This window comes from Diabrotica virgifera, chromosome 2, assembly GCF_917563875.1.
Source record: "Diabrotica virgifera virgifera chromosome 2, PGI_DIABVI_V3a".
Classification (NCBI taxonomy): Eukaryota; Metazoa; Arthropoda; class Insecta; order Coleoptera; family Chrysomelidae; genus Diabrotica; species Diabrotica virgifera.
The window spans coordinates 175,319,575-175,332,118 of NC_065444.1; the positions used below are offsets into that span (position 1 = coordinate 175,319,575).

The window sequence follows — 12,544 nt, forward strand, 5'->3', positions numbered from 1 at the left end:
TTTCTAATAAAAGTTCCTGATTTATTTATATTTATTTATATATTATCTAATTTCTTTATTTCTGTGTTTGTTCATTTTGGTCGTTCGGTTTTTCCATCAATTTGTTTTAGAGATTTTATTTTTATATAAATATGTTTTTTTAATTTCGATATTTTTATACAGTGTGTCTGCCTAACTTGGAAGGAACCATGTGGGAAACTTTTTTAATATCAATTTTACGAAAAAAAGTCATTCTCTATAAAGTGCTCTGTATAGTCTAGAACCTCAGATGCAATCATCAGATATCAAATTTTATCAACAGTATACGAGGTATGTCATATAATATGAATTTCGCTCAAGAGTAAAGTGCCTTCATATTTCACAATATTGAGAAAAGAAGTTGTTTGTAACTAAAAAGTTATGTTAATAATCTGCATTTAAACTCTTCTAATTGATTTTTTTTAATATTCCTCAAATCACGTACACCCAACTCCTTTAAATTATGCTAACTCCGTTATTATTCATTTTACGAAATAAAGTTATTATTTATAAAAAGTTCTACATAGCATAACAACCAAGATACAATTATAAGATATTAAATTTTGTCAATTTTTTACGAGATATTTCAAAAAATATTAATTTCGCTGAAGAGTAAAGTACCTTTATTTTTCAAAATATTGAAATTTGTTATTATAAAAAGATGTTCAGAATGAAAAACTATGTTTCAATGTGCAATTGCATCCTTCTAGTTGAAATATTGTGAACTATAAAGGTATTTTACTCTTGAGCGAAATCCATATTTTTCGACATACCTCGTATAAAATGAAAAAAATTGATATCTTATGATTGCATCTTACTTTTTTGACTATTCGGACATTTATATAAAGAATAAATTTGTTGCAAAATTAATAATAAGAGAGTTATCTTCAACAAACTTGATGTTGGGTATCCGTAATTTGAGGAAATTTTTCAAAAAAGAGATTTTTCAATTAGAAGAGTGTAAATGCATATTACAACATAAATTTTATTTACAGACAACTTTTCTTAATAACAATTTTCGATATTATGAAATATAAAGGCACTTTACTCTTCAGCGAAATTTATATTTTTGGACATACCTCGTATATTATTGATAAAATTTGATATCTGATGATTGCATCTTAGGTTTTAAACTATGCAGAGCACTTTATGAAGAATAACTTTTTTTTGTAAAATTTATATTAAAAAAGTTTCCCATATGGTTCCAAGTTACGCCGACACACTGTACATATAATATCCACGCCTCACTCTGATATGTAATTATTGCTGTATTCTTGTGACTTTTAATTTATCTGTGTTACTATCAAAATTGCATCTGTGCACTATCTTTTCATCCGAAACCGCCCTTCTTAGAAAGTTATTTGTTCATTTATTTGTTTATTGCTATTATTATTCTTGTTAATTTAAGTGTTGTATTGAAAAGCTTTCGTTCTTGATAATAATTAATAAGGTCCCATCTTCTTTATTTAAAAGCCGCATGATCACATGATCGCTCTTTTCGATTCGCCTGGTAGGCCACGGCATGTAGAACTAAAAATACTAGAATAAATCGACTTTTAAGTACAGCACCTAGATACTTACAACTTTTTGCATTGTGTTCAGTTGTTCAGGATGATATCTGGAAAAACGCCTACTATAGAAAAATGGATGGAAATATTTTTTTTAATATTGTAATATTTACAATCTGTCCTTAACTAAGAACAATAGGTAAATTATTTGACAAAAATTGAAAATTTGACCTGTAGAGGGAGATTCAGTGATCACCCTCTTTATATAAATTAAATTAAAAAAAGGTAAAAGTAAGTTTAGTTATCACAGATTATTCGAATCTTCTTGCTAGGTCACTACCTTGAATCTCTTCAGGCGTCGTACATCATTGTGGTCATAAGTGAGGTTGCTGGCTAACTCGTTTGGATGAGATTCTAATCTCTTGGAATATTTTTTGTAATATTCTGGTATTACTGTTTTTATGGATGCCACGTTGAGGTCTTGCTCTATCACATAGTTTGGCACGTACCAAGGGGCATTCAGCATTGTTCTAAGGACTTTGTTCTGGAATCTCTGCAGTATTTCTAGGTGAGTTTGACTGGCTGTCCCCCAAAGTTGGATACCATAGGTTCCCACTGGTTTTAATATAGTTTTATATATCAGCAGTTTGTTTTCAAGAGATAGTTGAGATTTACGACCGATGATCGAGTACATTTCTCGGAATTTTATTCCTAGTTGTTTTCTTTTTGTAAAAATGTGCTTTTGTTAAGTTAATCTCCTATCAAGATGGATTCCTAGGTACTTGACAGAATCAGTTTGTGGCAGTTGCGTTTTATTTAGTGTTACAGATGGACATGTTTGTCTTTTCATTGTGAAGGTTACATGGATGGATTTACTCTCATTCGCCTTTATCTTCCATTTTTAAGCCATCTTTGTATATTATTAAGGTCTTTCTGAAGGGTTCTGGATACTGTGTTTGGATCATGGTGAGAGGCTAGTATGAGGCATGGTGTCATCAGCAAAAGTTGCAAATATTTAATTGTATTTTAAAGTGCATAAAATGCATCCAAAAGTGAATAAACATGATAAAATAAGCGTAAACGAGAAAGGGTCAGAACTTATTACCCGGGGTTTTTGCGGTCGCTGAATACGACTACTTCCTCCGGTGGAAACCGGAGGAAACGGTGGAGAAACCGGTGGAAACGTAACTTTAAGTTGCTCGTTGTGTTCTGTAAGAATGCACAAATCCTTCTCTGATTGTTCCGATGTTGTGGAAACTAGTAACTATTTAGAAATTTTCTTAATATGTTGTCCTTTTGTAAGCAGTTGCGTTAGTTTTTTGTTTATGTCATCTGTCTTTTTTTATATTCTTGTTTATTCGGTCTATTGTGGTCACAAGTGTGGTATAAAATATAAATAAGGGAACGCAACTAAAAAGCTCACTATATAGGTATCTTTTACCTTGTATTACCAGAGTCATTCTGTAAGTAGCTTTTACCCTGCTTATTGCTATTCTCCTGCTCCATTGGCAACAGATTCCTAGCTCAAGAACCACGCTAAAGGAAACAGCACGACCCAGAAAAGTTATTTCACTACTAAGTTGAGGGAAAAAATCGTCAAATATATATTCTAAAACATCCTGAAACAAAATTTTTAATGTTACATTTGAGTCATTCCAGATTTTTTTATTGTTTCTGTGTAACGATCATGATATACCCGCAATACAACAAATAAAAATATTATAAAACAAAAAATTGTGATAAAATGAATGGCAGTTAATAAAAATTATTTTACCCCAATGTTACATGTATTATAAATAAAGACCGGATTATATGTTTTTTGCATATCGATAACCATCAAAGATACAATCAAACGCTTCAGGATGTGGACGAATTATGATAATTAAAGGCGTTTGACACTAATTTAATTTTACATATTTAGAATATTTTCTGTTTTTTAACATATTTTGATGGTTTGAACATATTTTCGACCGTTTGACATATTTTTAACATATTTTGGCATATTTTTAACATATTGTGGCATGTTTTGACATATTTTTGGCTGTAAACAGCTTGACACAGTTAACCATGTAACAATGGTTAGGTTTATAAATGATGCATTCATGAACTTTTTCCTTCCCGACATTGTTCCAGCTAACAAAATCTTGCTTATGGTTTCCGATGCTGCGTCATACATGGTCAAATCTGACCAACAACTAAAAGTTTTATATCCCAATTTAATTCATGTGACGTGTTTGGTGCATGGTTTAGACAGAGTGGCGGAAGAAATTCGAAATTCATTTCCTACATTTAATAGTTTAATTAGCAACGTGAAGAAAATATTTGTAAAATCGCCTTTAAGGATTCAGATATATAAAGAAAAATTACCAAATACTCCTTTGCCACCGGAGCCTCTAATCACAAGTTAGGGAACATATTTAAAAGCTGCCTGTTTTTATGCGGAACATTTTCTCCCTATAAAAGAACTAATTTTATGTTTTGAAGAAACAAATATTGGTGCGATTTCAAAATGCAAATCAAGTTTAGAAAACAGATCACTGCACAATGAGCTTTGTTTTATTAAATCGAATTATGAATTTGTTTATAAAACCATCCTCAATCTTGAAACTGAATCGTTTCCACTACAAGAGTCCCTTAATTTAATTCAGAAATTTAAGGAAAACGCTCAAGAAGTTTCTGGAAGAATTGGACAATCAATAAATAAAAAATGGATTGAAACTTTACAGAAAAATAGTGATTTAAAATTATTATTACAGGAAGCAAACCAAATTATTTGTGGCGATTTTGATGTCAATACCAATTTAAATGCGGAGATTGTTAATGTTTGCACCAATCACATCAGTTGATGTTGAACAAAGATTTTCAACATACAAATTACTACTAACGGATAGGCGGCATAATTTTACTATTGAAAATATTTAAAAACATTTGATTGTGAATTGTTTTTATAAGAAGGAATAAAATGTAGAAACGTAAGTAATAGTAATAGGTACTAAATAGGTATACATTCGTATATTTAGGTTAATTTTGTCAATATATGTACTTACCGTTATTTAATAAAACTTTTATACATTTTTTAATGCATATTTTCTTGTTACTTTAAAATGTTTTTCACATATTCCACATATTTGGAACATATTTTAAACTTTTAGGGAATATTTTCAACATATTTTACTCATATTTCAGACATATATATGCACATATTTCAGTCAAATCAGGAACATATAATCCGGTCTTTAATTATAAAAATATAAGCATTGGCTGATAAAACGATAAAACGATAAACGATAAACGACATTTGAGTAGGGTCATTCCAAAGTGAATCTTATCCCTTCGAGAAAAATGTTGAAGAATTAGAAAAAACCATTTTTTTATTATCCGATGGTTCTTTTTGTATGAAACTTTTTAGTGTTCATTAATAATTCATAACATTAGTATACGTTAAGGTTTTTCAAATCGTTTTTGCGTGATTAGCTCAAAAAAACTAAATATAATTTGGATAAGACGCACTTTGGAACAACGCAGTGGATAAGGCGCTTTTTGAAATAACAATAATGTAGACAAAGGAAGTAGTGTGAACGAATATTTTTATTCGAAACAATAATCTTATAGCTAAAACAGATTTTGGCTACAATAACAATAATGTTATGGTCACAAAAGCTAAAAAACAAAAACACTAAACACATTTTTTAATTATTAAATCCTTAATTCAGCAGGTTCTGGAAAATAACTTTCGCAGTAATCTTTTTTGCTGCGTATCTGAAACAAACGATCGATTGGATTGATATAAGCAATACAGAAAAAATAATACTTAAATAAACAGTTTTATCGAATTACTAGTTATTTATAGCACAGATTTGACAGTAAATTAATAAAGCATCTTTACCTGTTATTTTTTTTTTGTATTTTTGCCCACAGTTTTGGATTAGAAACCTTCTTTCTGCCACAACCTTTTAGTACTTCTTTAAGTGCTTCTTCCATAACAGTTTAAAATATTAAACACATACTTTGTCGGTAAGAACAATAATTAGGTTTTACTTCACTAATTAAGTATAAAGACTTTACACTCTTTCAATAATAAACAGTAAAATAACCTAACCTAATCACGCAAGTTAAAACGTCAAAACGATCACGTGGCTAAAAATCGGAGGCAGCCATTGGCTGGAAAGGATAAGGTTCGCTTTGAGATGACACTGCTCGTGGATAACGCGCATTTTGGAAAGATACGCAATATTTAGACTTATTTTATATAGAACAAGAAGCGATTTGCAACAGTATTTTGTTATAATAGTATGTCAAAATCAATGTTACAGCGATATTTAGGGCCAACTTAATTTTTATAAAAAATGGATAAGACTCACTTTGGAATGACCCTACTCATTTAGCACAAAAATAAATTTTTAATTACAGCACCTAGAGACTTCCAACTTTCTGCATTGTGTTCAGACTTACGTCAGAAAAAGTCTACTATACAAAAATGGGCGAAAATGCATGATTGCACTTTAAAGTGCATAAAATGCATCTAAAAGTGCATAAACATGTAAAAATAGGCATATTAAGGACTAGATTTTGTTACTCAGGTAGTTTTTGGGGTCACTGAACACGACAGAGAAGAAAACAGAGCAGACTCCACAATAGAAAATCAATGGAACACCATAAGCAGTATCATACTAAACACAGCGAAAGAAGTCATAGGAACAAAGATACAACGGAGAGAAGAAACATGGTTCGATGAAGAATGCAAACAAGCTATACAGGAAAGAAATGAAGCACATAAGAATTACATACTCAGACGTACTAGAGAGAGAAAAACAGAATTTGAGAACAAAAGACGAAAAGCAGATAAACTGTGCAGGCAGAAAAAGAGAAAGTACGAAAACCAACTGATACTAAACATAGAGAGGGAGTTTAAGGAAAACGAAACACGCAGTGCATACCAACTTATTAAACATTTAAGACAGGGATACAAACCGAAAACTAGCCTCTGCAAAAATAAGAAGGGTGAAATCATTAGCGATATGGACGAAATTAAGATAACCTGGATGACATATTTTAAGGAAGTATTAAACAAAGGGGCACAACCACCATTACAACAACAGAGACAGCAGCAGGCACGGCAGGAGGTACAACAACAAGAGCTGGGGGAAGATGGAGAAGAAAATGAATTAACTAGACCCCCAACGCTAGAGGAGGTCCAAACGGCAATCCACATACAAAAAAGCCATAAAGCACCGGGAATAGATAAAATACCGGCAGAACTACTCAAGCAAGGAGGAAGGAATTTGACACAACAGATGTATCAGCTAATACGAGAGATATGGATAGAAGAAGAAATCCCCCAACAACGGAAGAAAAGTATAATCTGCCCTATTCATAAAAAAGGAGACAAACTGTTGTGTCAGAATTATAGAGGCATCTCTTTACTTTGTTCGGGATACAAAATATTCACAAACATCATTAATCGAAGACTTCAACCTCTCACGGAAAAAATCATCGGGGAATATCAAGCAGGGTTTAGGCAAAATAGATCTACCATTGACCAACTATTTACAGTTAAACAAATACTAGCCAAAGCATGGGAATATGACATGGACGTTTACAATCTCTTTGTAGATTTTAAACAAGCCTATGATTCAATAGATAGAACAATTCTACCTAATACATTGGAAGAATTTGGCTTACCATCAAAATTAATACGACTAGTGCAAATGACAATGACAGAAACAGAAGCACAAGTATGTATTCAAGGACAGATCACTGATGCGTTTACGATAACGCAAGGACTGAAACAAGGCGACGGACTGGCTCCAACGCTTTTTAATCTTGTTCTTGAATATGTAATTAGACGGTTGACGGTAAGCGGAAATAACATACTTACAAACAAATCTACCCAATTAGCAGCCTACGCGGATGATATAAACATAATGAGCAGAACAATGAATGCAGCGGAAGAAACCTACGTTGAGTTGAAACAGAGTGCAGAAGCAGTAGGGCTAGCAATAAACACAAATAAAACAAAACTACTCATACAAACCAGATCAAATAGACCGGCGCAACAACACTTTATTGACGATATAGAACATGTGAATAGATTCACGTACCTAGGAATGGATCTGGTTGCAAGCAGTGAAGAAGAACTGGAAATAAATAGAAGGCTTGTGCTGGCAAATAAAGCATATTTCGCGATGGGCCACATATTCAAATCGCGAGACGTACACCGGAAAACAAAACTCCGGGTATATAAAACAATAATCAGGCCCATAGTAAGTTATGGCTGCGAAACATGGGTGGTGACACAGAAATCTGCCAATGCATTAGATGTGTTTGAAAGAAGAGTATTACGTAGGATACTGGGCCCAATAAGGGAAAATAACGACTGGCGAATTAGGTATAATAGAATACGAGCAATATAGCGAACCAACTCTAACACAACACACTAAACTACAGAGATTACGGTGGGCAGGGCACGTGGTCCGCATGCATGAGAATAGAATCCCCAGAAAATTGCTGAATGCAAGAATGCAGGGAAGAAGACCGGTTGGAAGATCTAAAAAGAGATGGGAAGACGAAGTCGATGAGGATGCCAGGAACTTCCTGGGAACGCGTTCATGGAAAAGAACAGCGGTAAATCGAAATGATTGGAGAAGATTATTGAAGGAGGCCAAGGCTCGATTTGGGCTGTAGTGCCATTGGATGGATGGAACACGAATAAGTAATCAGAACCGGACTCCGAAGCACCTGGTCCCAGGGTCACTGCAAAGGCACGTCGTCTGGAGGTTCGAGGGCTTTCGGCACTAAATTTATGGAGACAGATTAATTGGAGGTTTTTGAAATCACTGAACACGAATCATCAGAACCGAGCCCGGGAGCACTTGGTGCCCAATGTCACTGTTAAGTCACGTCATCTTATGAAGTTTCTAGTATTTTTGGTACTCAATTGACGCAAATAGATTATTTGGGCGGTTTTTAGGGTTGCCGAAAGGAAAGAATTCACCTTTTGAGCATTTGTTGCCCAATGTAACTGTTAAAGTACGTTATATTCTGGTGTTTCGAGGGTTTTTGGTAATTAATTAATGCGAATAGATTACTAGGACTGTTTATGGGGTTACTGAACACAAATACTCCATCAGAACTGACCCCCGGAGCACTTGGTGCCCATGGCCACTGCTAAAGTACGTCTAATTTTGGAGTTTCGAAGGTTTTCGGCCTTGAATGCAAGCAAATAAATTATTGGGCAGATTTTGGGGTCATTTAATACGAATACGCCATTATAACCGACCTCCGAACCACCTGGTGCTATATGGCATATTATCTTGGGGCATGCTGGAAGGTATTAGGACACCAGGTGCACCGGTGGGTCTGCTCGGATGGCGTATTCTTGTTCAGACTCCAAAACCGCCGAGTAATCTGTTTACATCAGTTTAGTGCCGAAAATCGTTGAAACTTCATATGCCTTGTCTTAGCAGTGAACCTGGGCACTAGGTGCTCCGGTAGTCGGTTCTGATGATGTATTGGTATTCAGCGACTCCAAAACCCCCGAGTAACAAAATATGTCCCTCACTACGTTTATTCTCACATCTTTATGCATTTTGGATGCATTTTATTTAATTTAAAATGCAATTATGCATTTTCACCCATTTATTTATACGACTTTTTCTTTGACATCATCTTGAACACAATTCAAAAAGTTGCAAGTCTCTAGGTGTTGTATTTAAAAATTGATTTATTTTGTACTAAATACCCTGGTCTATTCTATTCTGTTAGTATTTACTACTATTAGTATAGTATACAAAGTTGTGGTGGTACAAGATAATCGGTGATTTCTGATTTTTTAGTCTATCGATTCCTTGTTTTGCGTTTTTAGATATATTTTAGATTTCTTGTCAGTTATTCGATAGAGCGTTTATGGTAAATATTCTTCCCTTCCTTTTTTAAATGTCCTATTCATCCATGCATCCTTTTTAATGTGTGTTATTTCCATCAGTTCTTTCATTCCGTGTATATGTTATTTTATGCAAGCGCCAATATAAACATAAACAACATCAGATTTTTTCAAACATTTTTTATTTTTTCGTATTATTCTCACTCAAAGGATTTCCCGGGCAGCCCCCTTACAATATATTTTTTGAGCTTTTGACAGCTTGTTTAAACGTTGATTTTATTTTCGATAATATCCAATTCAATGTTGTTCTGAAGCTATTTCCTTGTGGCATTTTGATAACTAACTATTTTGAAATTATAAATAATTTTAATAATTATAAATTATTAGAAGAATTTTTTACTAAGCAACAACATTTTTGTTTATTTAGTATTATTTTGTATTTTGACAACGACACCCGACTTGGGCGTCGAAACGTTAATAAAATCATTTTTAGGTACTTAAAATTGTGGCTTATTTCCCATTTGAATATAGTTGATTATAAAAATGCCACAAGAAAATAGCTTCAGAACAACATTAACTATTTTGATTGGGAAGTAAGCCACAATTACATTGAAAAAATAATTTTATTAACGTTTCAACCCCCAAATCGGATGTCGTTTTTAAAAAACCGAAACATTACTAAATTAAACAAAAATGTTGTTGCTTAGTAAAAAATTCTTCTAATAATTTATTTATTCTGACTCAATTATATCGGCAATTCAGTCATATATACATTTTAAAGTAGATGACTTTAAAACATGATATTGCCATTATTTATGAGTTGCGTTGATAGGACGACTTTACTGAAAGATTTATATTTATTAAGCTCAACAGGCCGTGAAGGCCTAGGGCTGAAAGATTTAATTTTTCCTTACAATTACTATTACATATTTATATATAATGCTATATCCTATACTACTATAATATATACAATATTACATTTGTTTGTATAAAACACTTAATACTACACTTAACATTATAGTCTTTCCATACATTTCTTCACCACTTCCTTCCATTGTTTTCTGTCCAAAGCTTTTTCTTTCCAGTTTACAATATTACTTTGTTTTAAGTCTTCATATACGCTGTCCTTCCATCTCCTTCTTGGTCTTCCTATTCTTCTTTTTTGTATTGGCTTACGTAATAGAACCATTTTTGGCATTCTCGCCTTTCCCATTCTTTCTATGTGTCCTAAGTATCGGATTCTCTGTGCTTTGATTGCCGTCGTTATTTTTGGTTCATTATATAGTTCTTCAAGTTCCTTATTATTTCTTCTTCTCCATTGACCGTCTATTTTCACGCCTCCATATATTGCTCGTTGTATTTTCCTCTCCCATCTTTCTAAAAGGTCTATTTCTGATTTTTTAAGCACCCATGTTTCACATGCATATGTAGCTGTAGGTCTGATAACTGTTTTGTAGATTCTTATTTTTGTTTTCCTTGACACATCTTTGGATTTCATTAATGGACGCAATGCTCCATACTTTTTGTTTGCTTTTGCTATTCTTGCTTTTATTTCCCCTTCCCCATGTCCCTTTTCATCTACTTTTACACCCAGGTATGTAAATTCTGAAACTCTTTTAAATGCGCATACATTTTCTCCTTCTATCTCCAATGTGAAATTGTCTTCATTTTCTTTATCTGTTTCTCCCATTATCATGTATTTTGTCTTTTCCTTATTTATGAGAAGACCAAAAGGTTTGGCTTGTTTTATTATATTGCTCATTAATTTTGTTAGCTCTTTCTTACTTGTCGATAATAATGTTAGATCATCTGCGAATGCAATACATTGGTGGCCATTTTTAAAAATCGTTTCCTGTGTGCTTATTTTACTTTTCCTGATTATTCCTTCCAGTATTACATTAAAAAGAGTCGTTGATAGTGGGTCTCCTTGTCTTAGTCCTTCCTTTGTTTCAAAATTATTTGATTTATGTCCCTTCCATGCTATTTCGTTTGTGGAGTTATCCATAGTCATCTTTACCATCCTGACGATTTTACTTGGTATGCCCATTTCTTTCATTAGTGCGTACATCTGTTGCCGCTTTACCGTATCATAGGCCTGTTTAAAGTCGACGAACAGGACGTATACTGCTATTTTATGTTCGTAGCACGTAGTTTGGATTTCTTTTAACGCAAATATTTGGTCTGTCGTCGACCTATTACTTCTGAATCCTGCCTGATATTCGCCCAATATCTTTTCCGTGTATTGATTCAGCTTTTTTCTTAAGATGTTTGTCAATATTTTGTACACGACTTCTAGCAACGCGATACCTCTATAATTTTCACATCTCATTTTATCACCTTTTTTATGTATGGGGCATATCCTTGCCCTGGTCCATTCTCCTGGCATTCTTTCTGTTTCCCATATACTTTTTATCAGGCTATGTATCTCCTTGTGTAGTCTTTTTCCTCCTGCCTTTATCATTTCCGCCGATATTTCCGTTATTCCTGGGCTTTTATTGTTTTTTAGCCCTCTTATTTCATTTTCTATTTCTTCCCTCGTAGGTGTTTCTATTACTATATGGTCATCTTCAATTTCCTGGATTGTTCCCCTTTCTTCTTCGTTTTTGTTTAAAAGTTGTGTAAAATAAGTTTGCCAATTTCTCATTATTTCCCCGGGTTCATTTATTAATATTCCTTCCTCATTTTTCATATATGGGTTATGTTTCTGATATCCCCTTTCCATTTTTCTTGCTTCCTGGTAAAAGGATCTTATTTCCTTTTTTTGGAATTTTTCCTCTATCACTTTGAGTTTTTCTTCGATGTATTTTCTTTTTTTATTTCTGCATGTTCTCTTCATAATTCTCTTCAATTCTCTATATTCTTGTGTGCTAATGTCACTATTATTTCTTAAGTTTTTTATTCTTATTTTTCTAATTTCTTCTGCTATTTTTTGACATTCCTCATCATACCATTCTTTTGCTTTTTGTTTTCTATTACCTTTAATTAATATTTCTTTACTGGTGTTTAAAACTGCTTCTTTTATGCTTTCCCACTTTTCTTCCGGGTCTAGTGTTTCTGGTTCTTCGTTTAGTCTGCTGGTTATTTGTTGTTCGTACTTCTTCTGTGTCATATTATCTTTTAGTATTGCTGTGTTGAA

General features: G+C 33.2%; 1 protein-coding gene across 1 annotated transcript in view; it reads left to right on the forward strand.

The window, feature by feature from the left end:
• Positions 1-12,544, forward strand: part of LOC114331067 (phenoloxidase-activating factor 3-like) — a 93,350-nt gene that overhangs the window by 592 nt on the left and 80,214 nt on the right. The gene's annotated exons all lie outside the window — the stretch shown is intronic.